Genomic DNA, 16,970 nt, shown 5'->3' with positions numbered 1-16,970 from the left:
CAGAAAAACAGGAAAACCCCTGGGAGGGTTTTTCTGACAGAAAAACAGAAAAACTCCTGGGGGTGCAGGGAGCCAGATCATGGGATAAAATAATCAGCCCCCCAGTCCATAAGGAACTTTTTAGTTGTCATGGAGTGACTAGATGGGTCTTTGGGAGTATCCTGGTAATGACCTTGGAAAATGCTATGGTGGGACCAGATCTGGGTAAAACATGTTATCAAGGGTCTTGAATTTAGTGTTTTGCTTTCTTAATACTCTGTTCTCAGATACCTCCCAACTTGCCAACCTTTTGAACTCCCTCTGATCCCCTTAAGCCTTTGGAGAAACATATATTCAGCTCAGTGTGGCATCCCTTATGTGTACCACTGTGTTTTGCTTAAAAAATGCCTTTCACCCAAAGGAATGCCTTATTTTGCATGCTTAGAGTTTGGGTCAAATGGGCCATTGCACCATTCAAATGGCATGGTACCCCCCTCAGCCACCTACAGCTTCATTCATACCTATAAGAAACAATTGTATCTCATTCTTATTAGTGTGTTCTCCAGACTCACATTGGACTTCTTCTGTTGAGCTTGGTATTTGCTAATCAATGCCTTTTGTATGTGCAGCCTGGAAGAACTGAGGAGTTCTTGTTCCTGGGAGCAAGTCTCAGAAGTATGCAGATCTTTCCAGAAAAATGGAAAGCTGCAATGCAGGATTTAATACTGCATCTCACATTAGCTTTGTCTCCTATACCTTATCCTCCCCTATCTCAGGCTTCCCCCTTTCCACTCCTGTTTCCTGCATGCAGGCAGTTTATTTAGGAGGTAATTCTGAAACCTTATTTCAGACTCTGTTTTTAGGGAATCCCAAATAAGACACAGGCCCAAGGTTCAGGAGATTGGGGTCACTCAGAAAAATACCTATAAGCAAAAACTGAGTGAGGGAAAAGTACATGATAAGTGATAAAACCATAGTAAAGTATTATTCAGTAGTGAAAGGAGAGGCCAGAGATGAAGAGAATTTTTCACCTCACAGAACTTGGATTTCATGTTTCAAGTTTCCTCCATTAGTGAGGGAATAGAAAAATTCAGCTCTAATACACTTTGTACACTTTAAGTTGTTTGAGCCTTGCTGAGATTCCTCAGTTGGTGGTCTTTTTTTCTGGTCTTTCTTTTCAATGTTGTAGGAGTTAGTGAATCCTGTTGACTATTCTGTCTTTGCTCCCCTCTAGAACTGGCCTTTTCTCATTCTTTATAAAGGTAACTTTTGCCTCAATTTTAAGGCAGATTTAAAATTAATAGACAGTTCTGACTAAGAGGCTAACGGAGACTATTTAAGGAACTGGCATCCTGTGCTGAGTGTTCCAGTTCAAGATGGTGACATAGGAAGCTCCTGAATTTACCTCTTCCCATTGACAGACTGAATCTACAGCTACACACAGAAGAATTCCCCATAAAAGAATCCAGAAACTAGCTGAGCAATTCCTACACATTGAGAATATGAGAAGAAAACCCACATTTAAATGGGAAGTACCAGCTGAGACATACTTTCACCCTGTGCCCCACCCTGGCATAGCTGTCCCTCCAGGGCTCAGCACAGAGACAGATGTTAGCAATGCCCATCTCAAGTCTTTCAATGAAAAGAAACCTATTTAAATATCTTAAAAGCTGCAGCCTGAGAATCAGTCTTTTAATTTAGCATTCAACTAGAAATGACTGTTTTCCTTCCCAGAGACAAGGGAAGCTATTGGGGGTCAACTCCATATTCTGTGTATTGTTATGGGTCACTGGCATTTCCCTGAAAGGAGTTGTGCACATATCTAGAGAAGCATCTTTTGTGGCTGCTGCCCAGAGACTGCACTCCTTATTCTACACAGCTCTGGTAGCCAGCAGGATTTATATTTGCTGGTCCCATAAGACTGTAGCAAATAAAGAATCAGTTCTTAACCAGCTGTCTCTTCAGGGCTTAGTGCAGAGGGAACAGACATAAACACCTAGATCTGATCCTTCTTCGAAAGAGGTCTGCTTGCACACTTTAACAGCTTCTATCTGAGGGTCTGGTTTCCAATCAACCAGCATCTAGGTGCTGACTGAGATTCTCCCCTTTGGGCCACCAACATATCTTGGCACACCCTCAAGACATGAGAACCACTAGGTTCCACTAAGACAAAGAAAGTGGCTTGGAATCACAAAGGTTTGAAACATAATCAAAAGATAAAGCCATTATGAAGTCACTCCTGCATGAATCCACTCCTTCAAGATTGGGAGAAGTAGCTGTTTTACCTTATTTGCAGAAACCAACTAAAGAGTCAAGAAAAAGGAAGAAACAGAGAAATAGTCTCCAAAAAAAGAATAAGATCAAATTCAAGGAGCAGATCTTAACAAAATGGAGATATGTGATTTATCTGATAAAAGGTTCAAAATTATGAACATTAAGATACCAAGGGAAAGAGAATAATACATGAACAAAGTAAGAACTTCAACGAAGAGATATAACATATAAGAAAGTACCAAACAGAAATCACAGAGTTGATGAATACAAATGAATTGAATAACTGAACTGAAAAACTCAGTACATGGGTTCAACAGCAAACTAGATAAAATTGAAGAAAGGATCACAAACTCAGAAACAGAGTAGAGGGATTCATCTAATCAGAGCAACAATAAGAAAAAAGAATAAAAGAGTGAAGATATTGTAAAGGATTTATGGAACAAAATTAAGCAGACCAAGATCACATTACAGGAGTCCTACAGAGAGAGAGAAAGAGAGAAAGGAGAAGAAAGTTTATTTGAAAATAAATGGCTAAACTTCCCTAACCTGGGGAAAGAAATAGACATCCAGATCCAGGAAATCCAGATAGTTTTTAAAAAGTTGAATCCAAAGAGACCCACACCAAGAAACACAATTAAAGTGATGAAAGTTAAGACAAGGAGACACTCTTAACAATAGCAAGGGGAAAAAAAAAAAAAAAAAGGAAATCCCCAAAAGGCTGAGTAGATTTTAAACAGAAACTTTGCAGGCCAGAAGACAGTGGCATGATATATTCAAATTGCTGAAAGGAAAGAAAAGCTGCCAACCAAGAATACCTAATTAAATTGTCCTTTGAATTGAAGGAGAGATAAAGAGTTTTCCAGACAAGCAAAAGCTGAAAAAGTTTATCACCACCAAACCAGCCTTACAAGAAATATTAAAGGACTATTAATAATAGGACATATAAAAGTATAAATTTCACTGGTAAAAGTAAGGTATAATTAAATTCAGAATACTCTAATGTTGTAATGGTGAGGATAAATCACCTATAGGTTTAATATAAAAATTGATAAAAGTACTAAAAATAACTATCTACAATATTTTGTTCAAGGTAAAACTATGTTAATTATGTCATCAAAAGCATAAAATGTGGTGGGGGGGATGTGTTTTACTTTAGAATGTATTTGAACTTAAGTTGTTATCAGCTTAAAATAGACTGTTACAAATTTAAGATATTTTATATAAGCCTTTGGTAACCACAAACAAAAGCCTATAGTAAAAATGTAAAAGATAAAGAGAAAGGAATCTAAGTATATCATTACAGAAAATCAAATTACACAGGAAGAAACAAAAAGGAGAAACAAAGACATTACAAATAACCAGAAAAAATCAACAGAGTGAAAATAGTAAGTCCATACCTATCAATAAATATTTTAAATGTAAATGGAACAAATTCTTCAATGGAAAGACACAGAATAGCTGAATAGACAAGAAAAAGATGCAACCATGATGCCTACAAGAGATTCTCTTTAAATGTAAGAGCACACCAAAGTTGAAAGTTAAGGAATGGAAAAAGCTACTCCATGTTAATGGAATCTACAAGAAAGCATGGGTAGCTATACTTATGTCAGACAAAATAGACGTTTTGACAAAGATTGTAAGAAAAGAAGGTCATTATGCATTGATAAAGGAATCAATTCAACAAACGGATATAAAATTGATTAATATTTATGCAACCCACATAGGATAACCTAAATATATAAGGAAATGTTAACAGACTTAAAGGGAAAAAAATAGACAGTAATAACTATAATAGCAGGAGAAGTCATTGTCCTGCTCACAATGCATAAATTATCCAAACAGAAATTCAAGAGGATAACATTATATTTAAACAGCATGTTAACTAGATGTCCTTAATAAACATTTGTAGAATATTATACCCAAAGTAGAATACACATTCTTCTCAAACACACATGGATTATTCTTCAGGATAAATCATATATTAGGCCACAAAACAAGACTTAATAAATTTAAGAAGACTGAAATCATATCAAGCATAGTGAGATTAACTAGAAATCAATTACAAGAAGAAAATTTAAAAATTCAAAAATATGTGGAAATTAAACTACATTGCTACTGAACAACCACTGGGTCAAAGAAGAAATTAAAAGATGTTAAAAATATCTTCAGGCAAATGAAAATGAAAATAAAACATTCCAAAACTTAAGGGAGGTAGCAAAAGCAGTTCTAAGAGGTAAGTTCATAGAGATAAATGACTAAGTTAAGAAACAAGAGAGCTCTCTAATAAGCAACCTAACTTTACATCTCAATGACTAGAAAAAGTACAAACCAAACCTGAAGTTAGTAAAATGAAGGCATTAATAAATGAAATAAAGATTTAAAATACAAAAGAAAAGATCAGGGAAACTAAAAGCTCTTTTTTGAAAAGGTAAGCAAAATAGACAAATCTTTAGCTAGACCTACCAAAAAAAAAATGAGGACTCAAATAAAAATTATAAATGCTAGAGGACATGTTACAACTGATACCACAGAAATGCAAAAGATAATAAGAGAATACTCTGAACAATTATATTGGAAGACACAGGACAACTTAGAGAAACTGATACATTCCCTGAAACATACAATCTACCAAGACTGAATCATGAAGAAATAATCTGAATAGACCAATAACTAGTAAAGAGATTGAATCCATAATAAAAAATATTCCAACAAAGAAAAGTTCAGGAACAGATGGATTCACTAGTGAATTCTATGAAATATTCAAAGAAGAATTAATATTTTCAATTCTTCTCAAGAATTAATATTTTCAATTCTATTACAAAACATAGAAGAGATGAAACACTTCTAAACTCATAAGGCCAGCATTACCCTGATAGCAAAGCCAGATAAGAGCACTGATTAAAAGAAAATTATAAACCAATATTACTGTTATAGGTGGATGTAAAAATTTTCTCGAAATGTTAGCAAGCCATATTAAATGACACATTTAAAGGATCATACACCATAACCATGTGGTATTTATTTCAGGAATGCAAGGATGTTTAAAATCCTCAAATCAATCAATTGACACACCTCATTACAAAATAAAGGATAAAAATTATATGGTCCTCTTCATAGATGCAGAAAAAGCATTTTAAAAATTCAGCATCCATTTATGATAAAAATTCTAGAAAAAGTGGATATAAACTGAATGTACCTCAAGATAATACAGATCATATGATGAGCCCACACTAACATCATATTCAATGATTGCTCTAAGATCAGAAGCAATACAAAGATGGGGTTGGGTGAGCCTGGTGGTGGTTATTATGGAGGGCATGTGTTGCATGGAGCACTGGGTGTGGTGCATAAACAATGAATTCTGGAACACTGAAAAGAAATTTTAAAAAATTTCCAAAAAAAAAAAAAAAGATGCACATTCTTACCAGTTTTACTCAATATTGAAATTGGAAGTCATACCTTCATACCTATAACAACTAGGCAATAAAAATATATTAAAATTATAAAATAAGAGACATCCAAAATTGGAAAGAGAGAGGTAAACTTGTCTTTATTTGCAGATGACATGATATTTTATATAAATTAATAGAACAGAATAGAGAACCCATAAATGGACCCTCAACTGTATGGTCAACTAATCTTTGACAAAGCAGGAAAGTATATCCAATGGAAAGAGACAAGTCTCTTCAACAAAAGGTGTTGGGAAAATTGGACAGCCACATTCAGAAGAATAAAATTGGACCATTTTCTTACACCATACACAAAGATAAACTCAAAATGGATGAAAGACCTGAATGTAAGGCAGGAATCCATCAAAATCCTAGAGGAGAATGCAAGACACATTTCTAAAGGTAGGGGAAACAAAAGCAAAAATGACCTATTGGGACCTCAACAAGACAAAAAGCTTCTGCATGGCAAAGGAAACAGTCAACAAAACTAAAAGGCAACCTACAGAATGGGAGAAGGTATTTGCAAATGACATAACAGATAAGGGGCTAGTATCCAAGATTTATAAAGAATTTATCAAACTCAACACCCAAAGAGCAAATAATTCAGTCAAGAAATGAGTAGAAGATATGAACAGACACTTCTCCAAAGAAGACCTACAAACAGCCAACAGACTCATGAAAAATGCTCCATATCACTTGGCATCAGGGAAATACAAATCAAAACCACAATGAGATACCATCTTAAACCTGTCAGAATGGCGAGGATGTGGAGAAAGGAGAACTCTCTTACACTGTTGGTAGGAATGCAAACTGGTATAGCCACCCTGGAAAATGGTATGGAGGTTCCTTAAGAAGTTAAAAAAAAGATTTTGATGAAGTCCTAGAAGTTTATTTTGGCTTTTGTTTCCTTTGCCTTTGGAGACATATCTTGAAACAAGTTGCTGTGGCTGATATCGAAGAGATTACTGCCTATGTTCTCCTCTAGGATTCTGATGGATTCCTGTCTCACGTTGAGGTTTTTTATCCATTTTGAGTTTATCTTTGTGTATGGTGTAAGAGAAAGGTCGAGATTCATTCTTCTACATATAGCTGCCCAGTTTTCCCAGCACCATTTATTGAAGAGACTGTCTTTTTTCCACTGTATATTTTCTCCTGTTTTGTCAAAGATTATTTGACCATAGAGTAGAGGGTCCATATTTGGGCTCTCTACTTTGTTCCATTGGTCTATGTGTCTGTTTTTATGCCAGTACCATGCTGTCTTGGTGATCACACCTTTGTAGTAAAGCTTGAAATCAGGTAACGTGATGCCCCCAGTTTTATTTTTGTCTTTCAACATTTCCTTAGCAATTTGGGGTCTCTTCTGGTTCCATACAAATTTTTGGATTATTTGCTCCAGCTCTTTGAAGAATACCAGTGGAATTTTGATCGGAATGGCATTAAAAGTATAGATTGCTCTAGGCAGTATTGACATTTTAACAATGTTTATTCTTCCGATCCAAGAGCATGGAATGGTCTTCCATCCTTTTGTGTCTTCTTCAATTTCTTTCATGAGTGTTCTGTAGTTCCTCGAGTACAGATCCTTTATCTCTTTGGTTAGGTTTATTCCCAGGTATCTTATGGTTCTTGGTGTTATAGTAAATGGAATCGATTCTCTAATTTCCCTTTCTGTATTTTCATTGTTAGTGTATACGAAAGCCACTCATTTCTGTACATTGACTTTGTATCCTGCCACATTACTGAATTGCTGTATGAGTTCTAGTAGTTGGGGGTGGAGTCTTTTGGGCGTTGCATATAAATAATCATGTCACAGCAAAGGAAACAGTCAAGAAAGCAAAGAGGCAACCCATGGAATGGGAGAAGATATTTGCAAATGACAGTACAGACAAAAGGTTGATATCCAGGATCTATAAAAAAAACTCCTCCTTGGGCGCCTGGGTGGCTCAGTGGGTTAGGCCGCTGCCTTCAGCTCAGGTCATGATCTCAGGGTCCTGAGATCGAGTCCCGCATCGGGCTCTCTGCTCAGCAGGGAGCCTGCTTCCTCCTCTCTCTCTGCCTGCCTCTCTGCCTACTTGTGATCTCTCTCTGTCAAATAAATAAATAAAATCTTTAAAAAAAAAAAAACTCCTCAAACTCAACACACACAAAACAGACAAGCATATCAAAAAATGGATAGAAGATATGAACAGACGCTTCTCCAATGAAGACATACAAATGGCTATCAGACACATGAAAAAATGCTCATCATCATTAGCCTTCAGGAGATTCAAATTAAAACCACATTGAGATACCACCTTACACCAGTTAGAATGGCCAAAATTAGCAAGACAGGAAACAACATGTGTTGGAGGGGATGTGGAGAAAGGGGAACCCTCTTGCAATGTTGGTGGGAATTCAAGTTGGTGCAGCTTCTTTGGAGAACAGTGTGGAGATTCCTCAAGAAATTAAAAATAGAACTTCCCTATGACCCTGCAATTGCACTCCTGGGTATTTACCCCAAAGATACAGATGTAGTGAAAAGAAGGGCCATCTGTACCCCAATGTTTATAGCAGCAATGGCCATGATTGCCAAACTGTGGAAAGAACCATGATGCCCTTCAACGGACGAATGGATAAGGAAGATGTGGTCCATATACACTATGGAGTATTATGCCTCCATCAGAAAAGATGAATACCCAACTTTTGTAGCAACATGGACGGGACTCGAAGAGATTATGCTGAGTGAAGTATGTCAAGCAGAGAGAGTCAATTATCATATGGTTTCCCTTATTTGTGGAGCATAGCAAATAACATGGAGGACATGGGGAGTAAGAAGGGAATTGGGGGAAATTGGAAGGGGAGGTGAACCATGAGAGACTATGTACTCTGAGAAACATTCTGAGGGGTTTGAAGTGGTGGTGGGGTGGGAGGTTGGGGGAACCAGGTGGTGGGTATTAGAGAGGGCACGGATTGCATGGAGCACTGGATGTGGTACAAAAACAATGAATACTGTTATGCTGAAAATAAATTAAAAAATGATGTAAACATTTTTTTTAAAAAGAATTTAAAAATAGAGCTATCCTATGACCCAGCAATTGCATTACTAGTCATTTACCCCAAAGATACAGATGTAGTGAAATGAATGGACATGTGCACCCCAGTGTTCATAGCAGCAATTCCCACAGTAGCCAAATGTGGAGGAAGTCAAGATATCCTTCGACAGATGAATGAATAAAGAAGATGTGTGGTATATGTATACAATGGAATATCACTCAGCCATCAGAAAGGATGAATACCTACCATTTACACTGACATGGATGGAACTGAAGGATATTATGCTAAGTGAAATAAGTCAATCAGAGAAAGACAATTTTCATATGGTTTCACTCATATGTGCACTATAAGAAACAACGCAGAGGATTATAGGGTAAGGGAGGGAAAACTGAAAGGGAAGTCATCACAGAGAAAGACAAACCATGAAGACTCTTGACTGTGGCAAACAAACCGAGGGTTGCTGGAGAGGAGATGGGTTGGGGGATGGGGCAACTGGGTGATGGGGATTAAGGAGGGCATGAGATGTGATGAGCACTGGGTGTTAGTTATATGTAACTTATAAATTATTGATCATTACATCTGAAACTAATGTTATACTATATGTTGGCTAATAAAATTTAAAAAATTCCAGTGGCATTTTTCACAGAAATAGAAAAAACAATCCAAAAATTCTTATGGAACCACGAAAAACCTTGAATAGCAAAGCAATCTTGAGTAGGACAGAACTAGTAGAATAACATTTCCTGTCTTAAAACTATATTACAAAATTATAGTAATCCAAACAGCATGGTATTAGCATAAGAATAGACATATAGATCAATGGAACACAATAGGGAGCCCTAAAATAAATCCACACGTATATAGTCAATTAATTTATGACAAAGAAATTAAGAATATTCGATGGGGAAAGAATAATCTCTTCAATAAATAGTGCTAGCAAAACTGGACAACCACATGAAAAAATAATGAAATTGGACCTTTATCTTACATCATATCCAAAATCAACCCAAGACAGATTAAAAATTTGAAAATAAGACCTGAAACCACAAAATTCCTAGAAGAAAACATAGGAGGTAAGCTCCTTGAAATTGATCTAGACAATGATTCTTTTTGCATATGACACCAAAAGTAAAGGCAGCAAAATCAGAAATAAATATGTAGCATATAAAATTAAAAGTTCTTCTTTGATTACTTAGGATGCCAAGGAGGTACGGGGCTGTAATTGTGAATATCATTTACAGAAGAATAAATGTATTCATACTGTAAAAAATTAAATTAAAAGTTCTCTCAGACATACAAATGGCTAACAGACACATGAAAAAATGCTCATCGTCACTAGCCATCAGGATATTCAAAGCAAAACCACATTGAGATATCACCTTACACCAGTTAGAATGGCCAAAATTAACAAGACAGTAAACAACATGTGTTGGAGAGGATGTGGAGAAAGGGGAACCCTCTTACACTGTTGGTGGGAATGCAAGTTAGTGCAGTCACTTTGGAGAACAGTGTGGAGATTCAAGAAATTAAAAATAGAACTTCCCTATGACCCTGCAATTGCACTCCTGGGTATTTACCCCAAAGATACAGATGGAGTGAAAAGAAGGGCCATATGTACCCCAATGTTCATAGCAGCAATGGCTACAGTCACCAGACTGTGGAAAGAACCAAGATGCCCTTCAGCAGAGGAACAGATAAAGAAGATATTGTTCATATACACTATGGAGTATTATGCCTCCATTAGAAAGGATGAATATCCAACTTTTGTATCAACATGGATGGGACTGGATTATGCTGAGTGAAATAAGTCAAGAAGAGAAAGTCAATTATCATACAGTTTCACTTATTTGTAGAGCATAAGGAATAACATGGAGGACATGGAGAGATGGAGAGGAAAAGGGAGTTTGGGGAAATTGGAGAAGGTGATGAACCATGAGAGACTGTGGGTTCTGAGGAACTAACTGAAGGTTTTGCGGGGGTAGTGGGAGGTTGGGTGAGCCTGGTGGTGGGTACTATGGAGGGCATATATTGCGTGGAGCACTGGGTGTGGTGCATAAACAATGAATTCTGGAACACTGAAAATAAATTAAAAAAAAAAATTCTTGCAGAGTAAAGGAAACCATTGACAGCATGGAAATACAGCCTGCAGAATGGGAGAGAATAGTTGCAACACATGTAAGGGCTAGGGGTAATATCCAAAATGCATACATAAAGAGCCATAGGACTGAATGGAAAAAGCAATACGATTTTAAAATGAAGAGAGGAACTGAACAGAAATTTTCCAAAGATTTCCAAATGGTTAATGGGTATATGAAAAAAGTGCTCAATCTTACTAATCATCAGGGGAATGCAGCTATCACTTTACATCTTTTAGAAGAGCTATCGTCAAGAAGACAAGCAAAATAAGTGTTGGCAAGGATGTAAAGAAAAGGGAACACTTGTGCAGTGTAGGTGAGAATATAAATTGGAGCAGCCACTTAGGAAAACCGAATGGAGCCTAAAAAATATTAAAAATATAACTATGATTCAATTCATCAATTCCACCTCTAGGTATGTATGTGAAGAAAATGATATCACTGTATCAAAGACAGATCTGCATTCTCATATTCATGCAATGTTAAACAATTTAAGTGTCTCCATGAAAGGATGAATAGATAATAAGATGTAGGACATACACACACATGCACACATGAATATTAATAAGCCATAAATAGAAGGAAATCCTGCCTTTTGTAATGACATGGATGGACCTGAAGGCATTATGCTACGTGAAATAAGTCAAACAGAGAAAGACAAATATGATACGATTTCATTTATATGTGGAATCCAAAAATGCTAATAGAAACAGAACATATTGGTGGTTACCAGAGGTAGAGGAGTTGGGGTAAGCAAAATGGGTAAAGGTGATTCAAAGTTCAAATTTATAAGATAAATTTGCCCTGAGGATGTAATGTACAACATGGTGACTGTAGTTAACAATACTGTATTGCAAACTTGAAGGATGCCAAGAGAGTAGATCTTAAAAGTTCTCATCACAAGAAAAAGATTGTAACTATGAGATGACAGATATTAAACTTATTGCAGTAATCATTTTTATATAATATATATCATATATCAAATTATTGTTAAACTAATACAGTGTTATAAGCCAACTATATCTCAATAAAACTGGGGGAAAAAAAACAAAAACAAAAGAAACTGGCACCCTGTGCTGCCATGGAAACACCCCATTCAGATCTCCATTCAAGAAAGAATTTACCAAGGACCTCCAAGGAGAGCAGTTGTTAACATCCTCTCTGCAGTGCCCTTGGGGTACACCCCAATATCAGACTAGATTCTACCCAATTAGTTAGGACAATATGGATACTAGGGCCTGCCTGGCCATATCTGACCAACCAGGAACTCTTCTAGCGGGTAATCTTCATTTCAGAGTCCCCTTGAGTTATCCAGGATTTCATCAGTAATGTGATATGGTCCAAAACCTTTTCCTGCCCAATCCTGCATGCCACTCTCTAGTTTTTATAGGTGCTGCTCCCTTCTTAAGCCTCTTACACTCTTAATTTGATCTCAGCCTCTGTTTCCTGGAGGACTCAAACTGACACATTGGGTACCATGAATTGTCCGAGATACCATGATAGGGTTTGGTGCCTGGGCCATTCATATCACAACTGGAAAGAAGACCTTGTCCTGGATGTTGTATGAGGTATGGATAGGGTGTGTGTGTGTGTGTGTGTGTGTATGGGGGACACAGTGGATGGACAAACTAAGCCCAAGGGCCAAATCCTACCTGCCACTTGATTTTGTTGCTGTTGTTTTAATTTGTATTGAAAAATATTTATTTTATCTCCAGTTTTTAAAAATATCAAGACTTTTTAAAATTATTTATTTATTTTCAGCATAACAATATTCATTATTTTTTCACCACACCCAGTGCTCCATGCAATCTGTGCCCTCTATAATACCCACCACCTGGTACCCCAACCTCCCACCCCCACCCCCCGCCACTTCAAACCCCTCAGATTGTTTTTCAGAGTCCATAGTCTGATTCACCTCCCCTTCCAATTTACTCCAACTCCCTTCTCCTCTCTAACTCCCCATGTCCTCCATGCTATTTGTTATGGTCCACAAATAAGTGAAACCATATGATAATTGACTCTCTCTGCTTGACTTATTTCACTCAGCATAATCTCTTCGAGTCCCGTCCATGTTGCTACAAAAGTTGGGTATTCATCCTTTCTGATGGAGGCATAATACTCCATAGTATATATGGACCGCATCTTCCTTATCCATTCATCTGTTGAAGGGCATCTTGGTTCTTTCCATAGTTTGGTGACTGTGGCCAAACTCAACACACACAAAACAGGCAATCATAAAAAAATGGGCAGAAGATATGAACAGAGACTTCTCCAATGAAGACATACAAGTGGCTATCAGACATATGAAAAAATGTTCATCATCACTAGCCCTCAGGGAGTTTCAAATTAAAACTACATTGAAATATCACCTTATACCAGTTAGAATGGCCAAAATTAACAAGACAGGAAACAACATGTGTTGGAGGGGATGTGGAAAAAGGGGAACCCTCTTACACTGTTGGTGGGAATGCAGGTTGGTGTCGGGGACCACCTCCGGCCGGGAAAGTCCCCGCCATTACAAGATGGCGCTTGGCTCACTGCCAGCAAAATATGCTGCAAGTAAACAATGAACGTTCTGGTAAAGCCCGCCTAAAGGAGGACATAATCATTGGCTGTTTCAAATTTAATCAGCATAGTAACAGGACTCTCATTGGCTCTCCCCATTGCTTGGCCCCTTATTGGTCACCCTGCTGCATATAAGCTAAGGAAGTTGACGAAATAAACGGGATGAAGCATTAACACCATACCAGGCTGATTGTCGTTCTTGCAGGCCGAGGGCGACAAATGGTGCCAAAACCCTGGAATCATTAATGAGTAGTAAACCTTGCAAGGAGAAAAACCGCATGTAAGCGGGGAAGGGACCACGATCAAAGAGGTGGGAATCTTGTACAAGACCGCAACAAGAAGCGGGGTGTCCATAGAGCTGGGATTTTCTTATCGAAACTGCAGGTAAGCAGGGAAGGGACCACGATCAAAGTGGTGGGAATCTTGTACAAGACCGCAACAAGAACCGGGACGGCCATAGAGCCGGGATTTAACAACACCACAACAAGAAGCGGGGTGGCCATAGAGCTGGGATTTTCTTATCGCTTGTGAAATTAACCTAAGCGGCCAGATGGGTTCTGAATTATCAAAATCTAGATTGGAGAGTTCTTTAAAGGACCTTCTCAAAGCCAACGGTGCACCTCTGAAATCAAAAACCGCCAGAGCATTTCTAACTACAGTGGAAACCATTGCACCTTGGTTTTTGGACGAGGGTTTGTTAAATATTCCGGAATGGGACCATTTAGGAGAGGATCTTAAGAAAAGAGATAAAAGCCGCCCGGAACATTAGCTATATGGACTCTGGTCAGAGGATGCCTTGGGGGACATAAGCCGAGATGTGAGTCAGCTATTCAGGAGGGAGCTGAGGCCCTTGAGGAAGTTAAAGAGGAACGGTCATCTCGTGCTTCAGAAAGAAATAGTTCTAGCGAAGAGGAAGAGGAATTGTCAGGGGAGGAGTTTGAGCGAAAGGTGGAGCAGAAACCTGAGCTGCAGATATGAGTGTTGGTTGCCTCGTCCCCTACCCCGCCCTTTGTGTTACCCCTGTAAAATTCTCTCAATTTAATAAGGCCAGGAATTCCTCCCAATGGCTCTCCCAGTATTTGCAGGGTGCTTGGTCTGACAATATTCAAAATTTCACTCAAATCCTTCTGGTTGAGATAACTCGAGTAAATAGTACGCGTGTGCAACCAGCTTCCCTCCCAGAGCTATTTCAAACATTCAGCAATATGTTCCAGTTCACCAAACAATGGGCTGGCACAATTGGTCTTCTTGTCCTCCTTCTTATTGGCATTCTGCTTCTATTCAGAAAAAGTTCGCCAATGGAGAACACAGCAGCGAGAGCAGAGCCGAGCTATAATACAAGCCCTTATGTCAATAGAGGCTGGGACATCTCCCCAGATATGGCTAAGCATGCTAGATCGGTAGTCAAAGACGGGTAAGATCAGTAGAGAAACATACCAACCTAAGACAGGACAGAGATCATCGATATCTTGTGTCTGATGACGGGTAAGGATGTTTTCTGCTACTGACGACCTAAGACAGGCACGATATCTGCCATAAAACAAAAAAGGGGGAGATGTCGGGGACCGCCTCCGGCCGGGAAAAGTCCCCGCCATTACAAGATGGCGCTTGGCTCACTGCCAGCAAAATATGCTGCAAGTAAACAACGTTCTGGTGAAGCCCGCCTAAAGGAGGACATAGTCATTGGCTGTTTCAAATTTAATCAGCATAGTAACAGGACTCTCATTGGCTCTCCCCATTGCTTGGCCCCTTATTGGTCACCCTGCTGCATATAAGCTAAGGAAGTTGACGAAATAAACGGGATGAAGCATTAACACCATACCAGGCTGATTGTCGTTCTTGCGGGCCGAGGGCGACAGGTTGGTGCAGCCACTTTGAAGAACAGTGTAGAGATTCCTCAAGAAATTAAAAATAGAACTTCCCTATGACCCTGCAATTGCACTCCTGGGTATTTCCCCCAAAGATACAGAAGTAGTGAAAAGAAGGGCCATCTGTACCCCAATGTTTATAGCAGCAATATTAAGACTTTTTGAGTAGTTATAGATGTACACAAAAAATAAAGAGTAACCTTCTCAGCCACCTCTCTCCAAGTTTCACCGATTATTAACACCTTGCATTAGTGTAGTACATTTGTTGTATTGATAAGCCCATATTGGTACAATACATGATTGGAATGGCATTAAAAGTATAGATTGCTCTAGGCAGTATAGACATTTTAACAATGTTTATTCTTCTGCTCCAAGAGCATGGAAAGGTCTTCCATCTTTTTGTGTCTTCTTCAATTTCTTTCATGAGTGATCTGTAGTTCCTAGAGTACATATCCTTTACCTCTTTGGTTAGGTTTATTCCCAGGTATCTTATGGTTCCTGGTGCTATAGTAAATGGAATCAATTCTCTAATTTCCCTTTCTGTATTTTCATTGTTAGTGTATAAGAAAGCCACTGATTTCTGTACGTTGAATTTGTATCCTGACACGTTACTGATTGCCTATGAGTTCTAGTAGTTGGGGGTGGAGTCTTTTCGGTTTTCCATATAAAGAATCATGTCAGGTGGGTGTTGGGGGGAAGGGGGTTGGGAGAAAGGGGGTGGGGTTATGGACACTGGGGAGGGTATGTGCTTTGGTGAGTACTGTGAAGTGTGTAAACCTGGCGATTCACACACATGTACCCTGGGGATAAAAATATATGTTTATATAAAAAAAAAAAAGAATCATGTCATCTGCGAAGAGAGAGAGTTTGACTTCTTCATTGCCAATTTGGATACCTTTTATTTCACTTTGATCTCTGACTGCTGTTACTAGAACTTCTAATACTATGTTGAATAAGAGTGCTGAGAGTGTTCCTGCACGTGTTCTGGAGGTTTCTGGAAGTGGAATCCCTCAATAGGTGCCTTTGTGTCTGCACCTAATTTCAAAGGGCCCTTAGTTGGACTTGGATTTGGTTTGGTTTTTGTTTCTTCTCTCTGTTTGACATAGAATTTCCCTTCTTGGTTGTTGAGACGCCCAGTGGATTATGCCCAATGGAGGGGAAGTCATCCTAGGGACCCCTTTAGGAATTCTGGGCACAATCTCGGGGCCAAGGCCCCTGTTCCTGCTGGGACACCACAGTCGGTCCCCAGACAGGACACGGCTATTTCCTCCTGTGGCCCACACAGAAACCAGGGAAATGCAGAAAGCTGGAAGACACACCGCGGAGGGCTAAAGCATCGCTCACAACCCTAGGCCAGAGAAAGGTCTCCCATGGGTCTGCTCCACTCCATGCTCCAAGTCACTGGGTCCCACAGGAACAGAGACTAGACACGTGCAAGTTCAAGGGGGAAGAGAGGCACACAGGCACTATGTGTCAGGAGATGCAGGAGCTCCCGGGGAAGGACTCAGGCAAAGGAAACCCTGGGGAGGCAGTGCTGGTCACCCTCAGACGGGCAGGTGTCTGGTCTGGGGACCAGAACCCTAATACTAAGCCGAATGTGAACCGGAACCCGAACCTTAAACCATAACCCTAACACCGAACCTCAACGCGAACCCAAACCCTAACCTCAA

This window comes from Mustela lutreola, chromosome 1 (genome assembly GCF_030435805.1).
Source record: "Mustela lutreola isolate mMusLut2 chromosome 1, mMusLut2.pri, whole genome shotgun sequence".
In the NCBI taxonomy this organism is placed as follows: Eukaryota; Metazoa; Chordata; class Mammalia; order Carnivora; family Mustelidae; genus Mustela; species Mustela lutreola.
Note: the sequence above shows the minus strand (reverse complement) of the source record.